We start from the raw sequence: 9,916 nt of genomic DNA on the forward strand, positions 1-9,916 counted from the left end.
TCCATTATATTGACAACGATGTGTGAACAAAATAATCAGACATAATAGGTAAAAATGTCAAAAATAGGGGAACAGCAGTCAACATTGTGTTATTGTCTCAATCACTATAAAAACAAACAAATATATAAACAAACATTTACCATGGCACAATAACACAATGACGGGATGTAAAAGTACAGAGCCACGTCATATGTAAGAAAGAAACACAAAAAGGCATATAGACAAAGCATAATAGCAAAAATGAAAGACAAGAATACAGAAATTATCATAGAACAATAAAACAATGACAGGATGTATAAGTACAGAGCCACGTCATATGTGACAAAGAAACACAAAAAGGCATATAGACAAAGCATATTAGCAAAAATGAAAGACAAGAATACAGAAATTATCATAGAACAATAACACAATGACGGGATGTATAAGTACAGATCCACGTCAAATGGATAACACCAAAAACAAACTAAACAGTAAAAGTAATATTCATAAAGGCAAATAAAAGATTACTATAACACGTTATAAAGACGATAAACAACGTCAGTACCCAAAATCTATACTTCAAGACCATCGTGTATTATTTGTGAAGTTGATACGAAATATTAATTAACAAGGCCTTAGTACCTTCCGATGAACTTTTTTAGAAAAAGAATGAGACGTTCTTTGGCATACCCCTGGTTCATCAAATTTCTGCGCAGACACTGGTGACGTTTTACAAAGTCTCAGTAAATGCTGCATGCTCTTGAATACCGAATAAGTTGGGAAATTTATATCCCATATGCAGGTGAAGTTGGTATATTGCTACTAAAAGAGGGACGAAAGATACCAGAGGGACAGTCAAACTCATAGATCGAAAACAAACTGTGGGGGAAATTGATAATTTCAAAATTAAAATAGTCTCGTTTGTCATAGATTCTGGTACTGAGATGATCGTGTATGTCAAATTCGAGGTATAAAAATGAGGCAGAGGAAGCCGTGTCTGTGGTGTCTTTAATTTCTAGTTCTGGGGGATAAATTAATGGAACCCAATCAGAAAAGTTTGGATTGTTAATGGAAAGAACATCATCAATATATCTGAATGTAGAATTAAATGACCTGGCTTCTTTGATCTTCTTGTTTTTGACAAGTGTCTGAAGGAACTCCGATTCATATGAAAATAAGAAGAGTTCGGCAAGGAGATGGGCACAGTTCGTTCCCATAGGAATGCCGACAATTTGTTGAAAAATTCTACCTCCAAATTCATCAAATATGTTGTCAATAAGAAACTCCAGCATACTGATCACTTGTTCCTCTGTGTAGCATGTTTTTCATTTGTGTTCACTACTAACAGAATATGCCGTTGGTATCCCAAAATAATAAATTTATAGCGTATGCTACAATTTTTATGTTGAAAAGCATCGTGGATTATTTCTTATAGACGATTTTTCAATTTCACATGGGGAATGGTGGTATAAAGGGTTTCAGTAAAACGATCGAGATTTAAAATTATCCAGAAGTTCTTTAGAGTTTTTTAGAATCCACATAATTATGTTTATACCACTACGCGAGTAAACAGTTTCAGTGTATTTCTGATTACCCTCTTTCACTGCGGACAGAATCTTTGTCAATCTAATGGACACGTCTTTAGTCGAAGATGCAGATGAGCCGGCAATGTACCGTTGTTTGTACGAAGTTTAGGTATTCAATACAAACAAGGTAAGTCCTCCGATTTGTTGTTCAATGTAATGTTCATTGAAGCCATGAAGGACTTATGATTCGCCAAAATCTCATCCTTTTCAAATGATATGTTTTTGTATGTGGGATTACCTGAGTTCTCATTTATTCCTAATTCTTTTACAAGACATTCGTAGTAGTACAAACCCACGAAGAACACGCGTAAACTCGGTTTACTTTAAAGACGTTTGGATATAATTTTGATCTACATCATCTATGTCATTAGATTTTTGGTGGTAAGTTGTCTCAGCGACAACCATACCACATCTTCATTTTTAGCTCCCCATGCTTTGGAATAAATGAGCAAATCGGAGGACTTACCTTGTTTGTATTGGATTCCTAAGCTTCAAAAACTTCCGTACAAACAACGGTACATATTGACTCGTCTGCATGTTCGACGAAAGAATTGTCAATTAGATTGACAAAGATTCTGTCCGCAGTGAAATAGGTTCTTCAATAAAACAGTGAAACTGTTTACTCGCGTAGTGGTATAAACATATGTGGATTCTAAAAAACTCTAAAGAACTTCTGGATAATTTTAAATCTCGATCTTTTTACTGAAATCAGTTCTATCAAAATTTTGATTTTTTAACCCTTTATACCACCATTCCCCATGTGAAATTGAAAAATCGTCTAAAAGAAATAATCCACGATGCTTTTCAACATAAAAATTGTAGCATACGCTATAAATTTATTATTTTGGGATACCAACGGCATATTCTGTTAGTAGTGAACACAAATGAAAAAACATGCTACACAGAGGAACAAGTGATCAGTATGCTGGAGTTTTTTATTGACAACATATTTGTTGAATTTGGAGTTAAACTTTTTCAAAAATTGTCGGGATCCCTATGGGAACCCACCTTTTCCTTTCTGATCTCTTCTTCAAAGGCAAGAAAATCAAAGAAGCTAGATCATTTAATTTTACATTCAGATATACTGATGATGATCTTTCCATTAACAATCCAAATTTTTCTGATTTTGGTTCCATTAATATATCCTTCAGAACTGGAATTTAAAGAAACAACAGACACGGTTTCCTCTGCCTCATTTTAAGACTTATTCCTCGAATTTGACATAAGCGGTCATCTCAGTACCAGAATCTATGACAAACGAGACGATTTTTATTTTGAAATCATCAATTTCCCCCACCTTAATAGCAATATACCAACTTCACCTGCATCTTGGATATAATTTCCCAACTCATTCGGTTTTCAAGAGCTTGCAGCTTCTACTCAGACTTTGTAAAACGTCACCAGTGTCTGATCAACTAACAAAAAGACTACAGACTTAAAGTACTGATCTGAGGGTACTCGTAGTTACTGAAAGATTTTGTGATGTTGACGAAAGTGACATTAAAACGATCCTATTGAACTTTGATGTCCAAAAATAACCAGATCGGACATATTTTGACTTTATTTACTGACTACTTTTGTTTGGAATTAATTGTAAGTATAATATTATACATGTTATAATGAGATTGAATTTTTTTTTGTTGTTGAGATAAATAATGATCTTACCTGTCGTAGCCGTGCGTAAAATGTATTTCGGCATTTCTCTTCGAAAAATGACTTATGTAATGGAAAAACAGTCTGATTTGAAAACTGTCTTATTTTCTCCGGAATAGGCTATTAAAAATAACTTATCTACTCTATATATATGGAAATTTTTGTGAAAATATAAGAAGTGGCAATTCTTACCTTTCATACATTTAGTTTCATTAATAAAAAAATAATATGGACTCGTCCAGTGTCCAGTTTGACGGTCGTTTAAGTAACTGTACACATTCATGCATGTTCTGATTTAATCAATATATGTGTATGAAAACACAGTTTGAAGGTAAACTAATATTAACTTAATCCAATAAAATTGCGTAGATTTAATAACAATGACCGGTCCACATTATGATAAGTAGCAGCGGCTAAACTGGGTAAGGAGAAAATGACAGATATTTCAAGTTTTTTTTTTTGCAATAAAGAATATAAATTTGTCAACCAAAAGTTTTGCTATAAGTTTCGGTATAGTTTTCGGAACTTTCATTTGCGTATTTAAAACATTAGAAAGTTTGGGCGTCAAAAATCTACATACTTTATACAGAAAATACGCCCTTTTTAAACATTGAAAACAAAACTTTACGACAAAAGAGATGATTTCAGCTTCCTAATTGTGAACTTTCCATTTCTATGTAGCAACATTCCAGCAGCGCCTACATACGGAGTATATATCTCCCAATTGATACGATATTCCCGGGCTTATATTTCCTATCATAATTTCCTTGATAGAGGGTTGCTGCTCACAAGGAAGCTATTAAACCAAGAGTTCCAAATGGTGAAGTTGAAATCATTCCTTCGTAAATTTTACGGACGCCATCACGAGTTGGTTGATCTTTATGGAACGTTTCACAGATGATATCGGATATGCTCCTTATGTCGTAATTACAATCCACTTCCTTTTTCACCACGAATGTGACCTACCGGATTAGACTATTTACCAGATTTGTAATAACATGAGCAGCAAGGCGGATGCCGCATGTAGAGCAGGATCTGCTTACCCTTCCGGAGCACCTGAAATCACCCCCGGTTTTTGGTGGGGTTCATGTTGCTTAGTCTTTAGTTTTCTATGTTGTGTCTTGTGTACTGTTATTTGTCTGTTTGTCTTTTTATTTTTTAGCCATGGCGTTGTCAGTTTATTTTCGATCTATGAATTTGACTGTCCCTCTGGTATCTTTCGCCCCTCTTTTATCGTTTCACAAATAATACATGGATACAAAGTAAAATCATTTCTTAAAACACTGCAAAAAATTCATTCTGATTGGTATTGTCATATTGTCATAAAAGAGGGGCGAAAGATACCAGAGGGACATTCAAACTCATAAATCGAAAATAAACTGACAACGCCATGCATTGGTTAGAAAAGAAAAAAAGTCCGTTGAAATGAACCGTGGTACAGCAAACATCGAAATCCCTGACAAACTGTTATCACGCTCTATAGTTAAAAGCAAATAAATAAATCAATGGTGGTATTACACATAAAGGCAATAGTAGTATGCCGCTGTTCAATAGTCATAAATAGATTTAACTGAAACAAATTCGGGCCACATACAAAAAGCGAGGAAAAACATCAACTATAAGAGGAAAAGAACAAATAATAAAAATTTGTTTGTATCCACGGGGCTGTAATATCGAAAACTATAATAGATAAATGGAAACTGTTAAGAGTTAAATTGCTCAGCAATACAGAAATGCAAAAATGCAAAATTACCAAAACTACTGAGTGGTTACCCTGCAATGATGATTTTGGCTTTTTTCATGTTTAAGCCAATTATCTCGAAAACTATAAAAGACAAGTAGAAACTTTTAACAGCAAAAAAAAAAAATATCAGCAATATCAGATCTACAGACCTTGCTAAGTTAACCTTAACCACTTTGAGTTGTTGCCTTAAATGAAATATTTTAACCAATTATTAACATTTTGCGAATTATCCCTAAACTATAACAGTTTGTTAGAAACTGTACTCAGTAGAAATGGACAGCGATACAAAACCTAAAAATCAACACAAAAACCTTTGGACTAATCCTTATTGGAATGGTTATCTTACATAACGATTTATTGATAACTCTTCTAAGTTTGCGAATAATCACGAAAAGTATAATAGAGAAGTAGAGCATGTAAACAGTACAAATGATAAGCAATATAAACACAACAAAATGCCAGTTTTACCGAATCCATTGTATGACTAGATATAAGAAGATGTGGTATGAGTGCCAATGAGACAACTCTCCATCCAAGTCAAAATTTATAAAAGTAAACCATTATAGGTCATAGTACAGTCTTCAACACGGAGCCTTGGCTCACACCGAACAGTAAGCTATAAAGGGCCCCCAAAATTACTAGTGTAAAACCATTCAAACGGGAAAACCAACGGTCTAATCTGTATAAAAAACGAGAAACGAGAAACACTTATGAACCACATCCCTTGATGAGTAATTACCTTTAACATTTTCAAAATGTATTTGCCTTTATTGGAAGTCACGTCCTTGAGTGCACACGATTTTCATTGTGTTTTTATTCATTAGTTGTTTGAAGATCGAGTAAATTTATGTATTTTCGCTTAATTCTATAGTAAACATTATTTATTTATTCTAAAAAATTTTCGAATTATATCAAAAATTATATTGCTAAGATAGATAATACAAAATTTGGTGACTATGTTGAACGAATCTATCCCATCGAACTAGAGATAAAGGATACTACAGATACAGTTAAGTCTGCCTCATATCTTGACTTACATCTAGAAATTGACAATGAGGGTCGGTTGAAAACAAAACTTTACGACAAAAGAGATGATTTCAGCTTCCCAATTGTGAACTTTCCATTTCTATGTAGCAACATTCCAGCAGCGCCTGCATACGGAGTATATATCTCCCAATTGATACGATATTCCCGGGCTTGTGTTTCCTATCATGATTTCCTTGATAGAGGATTGCTGATCACAAGGAAGCTATTAAACCAAGATTTCCAAATGGTGAAGTTGAAGTCATCCCATCGTAAATTTTACGGACGCCATCACGAGTTGGTTGACCGTTATGGAATAACCGTTTCACAGATGATATCGGATATGTTCCTAATGTCGTAACTACAATACCCTTCCCTTTTCACGAATGTGACTTACCGAATTAGACTATTTACCGGATTTGTAATAACATAAGCAACTCGACGGGTGCCACATGTGGAGCAGGATCTGCTTACCCTTCCGGAGCACCTGAGATCACCCCCAGTTTTTGGTGGGGTTCGTGTTGCTTAGTCTTTAGTTTTCTATGTTGTGTCATCTGTACTATTATTTGTCTGTTTGTCTTTTTATTTTTGGCCATTAAGTTGTCAGTTTGTTTTAGATCTATGAGTTTGACTGTCCCTCTGACTTTTTATATTGAGTTTTTGCCTTTAATAAACAAAATTGACATTTTTTTTTATAATTTTACAAATTATCTTTAAAAAAATACTGATTAGGTAAAAACTGTAAACAGTAAGAATGATCATCAATGCACGATCTTCAAAAGTGTCAATATATAGGATCTACAAGTAAGCAAACATAACTGATTTGCAGGAAAAGTAAACAAATATCTGAACTGCATTTTTTTTTTATCAGGTTAGTGATTCAGCCTCTTAAGAGCTCCCTGTTTTATATCGGGTAAACTAAAGTACTAAAAAAAATGCAACAACAACCTTAACAAGAACTGACAGTGTAAACATGTTTTTTTCTGAAAAAAAACTCGTACTCGTTGAGGGTAATTACTAACTGCTGCAGAAAAAGTAAAAAAGCAAAATACCGAACTCCAAAGAAAATTCGAAACGGAAAGTCCTTTATCAAATGGCAAAATCAAAAGCTCCAACACATCAAACGAATGGAAAACAACTTTCATATTCCTGACTTGGGACATGCATTTCCTTATGTAGAAAATGGTGGATAAAGCAGATACATGTCTCTTGTGAGTTTTAATAAAGTCTAATTGACGATACCTGACGACTAGGATCAACGATAGAGATAAATATCTCTAGGGAGATGTGATCATATCTGATGGACGTTAGGGGACGGGACCACAAGAATCCAAAATACAGATAAATGTCTCTAGTGAGTTTTAATAATGTCTTATAGACGATAGCTGACAACAAAGATCAATGATAGAGATAAATGCATCTTGTGAGTTTAAATAATGTCTTATAGACGATAGCTGACAACAAAGATCAATGACAGAGATAAATGTCAGTAGTGAGTTTTAATAATGTCTAATGGACGATAGTGGACGACAAGGATCAATGATACAAATAAATGTCCCTTGTGAGTTTTAATAATGTCTAATAGACGATAGCTGACAACAAAGATCAATGACAGAGATACATGTCTCTTGTGAGTTTGATAATGTCTAATGGACGATAGTGGACGACAAGGATCAATGATACAGATAAATGTCTCTAGTGAGTTTTAATAATGTCTTATAGACACTAGCTGACAACAAAGATCAATGATAGAGATAAATGTATCTTGTGACTTTTATAATGTCTGATGGACGTTAGCTGACGACAAGGGTCAATGGTATAGATAAATGTCAGTAGTGTGTTTTTATAATGTCTGATGGACGTTAGCTGACGACAAGGATCAATGATAGAGTTAAATGTCACTAGTGAGTTTTATAATGTCTGATGGACGATAGTGGACGACAAAGATCAATGATAGAGATAAATGTCTCTTGTGAGTTTAAATAATGTCTAATGGACGATAGTGAACGACAAGTATCAATGATACAGATAAATGTCTCTAGTGAGTTTGAGAATGTCTTATGGACGTTAGGGGAGAACGACAAGGATCTATGATACAGATAAATGTATCTAGTTAGTTTTAATAATGTCTGATGGACGTTAGGGGACGAGTCGGATCAATGATACAGATAAATATCTCTTGTGAGTTTGATAATGTCTGATGGACGTTATGGGACGAGAATGATCAATGATACAGGTAAATGTCTCTTGTGCGTTTGATAATGTATAATAGACGATAGCTGACCACAAGGATCAATGATAGAGATAAATGTTTCTAGTGAGTTTTATAATGTCTGATGGACGTTACTGGACGACAAGGATCAATGATCCAGAAACATGTCTCTAATGAGCTTTTATAATGTCTGATGGACGTTATTTTTTGGGGACGAGTAGGATCAATGATATAGATAAATGTCCTTAGTGAATTTAATAATGTATAATGGACGATAGTGGACGACAAGGATCAATGATATAGATAACTGTCACAAGTGAGTTTAATGATGTCTAATGGACGATAGTGGACGACAAGGAGCAATGATACAGATAAATTTCTGTAGTGAGTTTAGTTGATTAGGGACTTTCCGTTTTGAAATTTCCTCGGAGTTCAGTATTTTTGTGATTTAACTTTTAAATAATGTCTAACGGACAATAGTGAACGACTAAGATCAATGTTAGAGATACATGTCTCTAGTGAGTTGTGATCATATCTGATGGATGATTGTTGATTTGTCAGAATAATGACAGAGATAATGTATCTAGTAAGTTGTAATGATGTCTGATGGACGAAAGTGAACAATTAGGGTCAATGATATCAATACATGTCTCCAGTAAGTTGTAATGATGTCTGATTGACATAAGTGGAGGTTAGGAGTTAGGATCAATGATAAAAATACATATCTTTTAGTGAGTTTGAATAATGTCCGATAGACGATAGCTGACTGCAAGGATGAATGATAGAGATATATGTATCATGTGAGTTTTAATAATGTCTGATTGACGGTAGCTCACGAATAGGATCAATGATAGAGATGTATGTCTCTGGTGAGTCCCCTAACGTCCATCACACATTATTCAAACTCAGTAGAGACATTTATCTGTATCATTGATTTTTGTCGTCCCCTAACGTTCATTAGACATTATTAAACTACTCACAAGATATATTTATCTCTATCATTGATCCTTGTCGTCAGCTACCATCTATTTGACATTATTAAAACTCACTAGAGACATATATCTGTATCATTGATCCTACTCGTCCACTATCGTCCATCGTCCATCATTACAACTTACTAGAGACATATATCTCTGTAATTGATCTTACACGCACCCTATCGTCCATTAGACATTTTTAAAACTCACAAGATACATTTATCTCTAGCATTGATGATACTCGTCCCCTATTGTAAATCAGACATTATTCAACTCACTAGAGACATTTATCTGTATCTTTGATCCTTGGCGTTCACTATCGTCCAATGGACACCACATCTTCTTTTATATTAACTCATCAGATGAATACAAATAAAAATACATCTAACAAAAATACACGTGACCGGGAACTTGTCATCCCAACAACAAAAACCCACTAAGTATAGATCTGAGAGTACTTTAAGTTACTGACAGCTAGTTCAAAGCCGCTAAGCCTGTTACAACTAATAAAAAAAAATCATGCATCTAAGACTTAACTATCAATCAGTACACATCCAACATCCAATGGATAAGTTAGTATAAGATGTCATAAACAGTCAGAGAAAAACTATACGTCTTTTCTTTTTTAATTGATTTTTATAGTTAGTTGAACTGGTACACCACTGTCCAGATTCAGGGGTAATGTGAGGGGGGGGGGGGGGGGGGTTAGGGCGCCCGCTTACATGTTTAACCCCGCCGCATT

This window comes from Mytilus californianus, unplaced genomic scaffold, assembly GCF_021869535.1.
Source record: "Mytilus californianus isolate M0D057914Y unplaced genomic scaffold, xbMytCali1.0.p SCAF_36, whole genome shotgun sequence".
Taxonomy (NCBI): domain Eukaryota; kingdom Metazoa; phylum Mollusca; class Bivalvia; order Mytilida; family Mytilidae; genus Mytilus; species Mytilus californianus.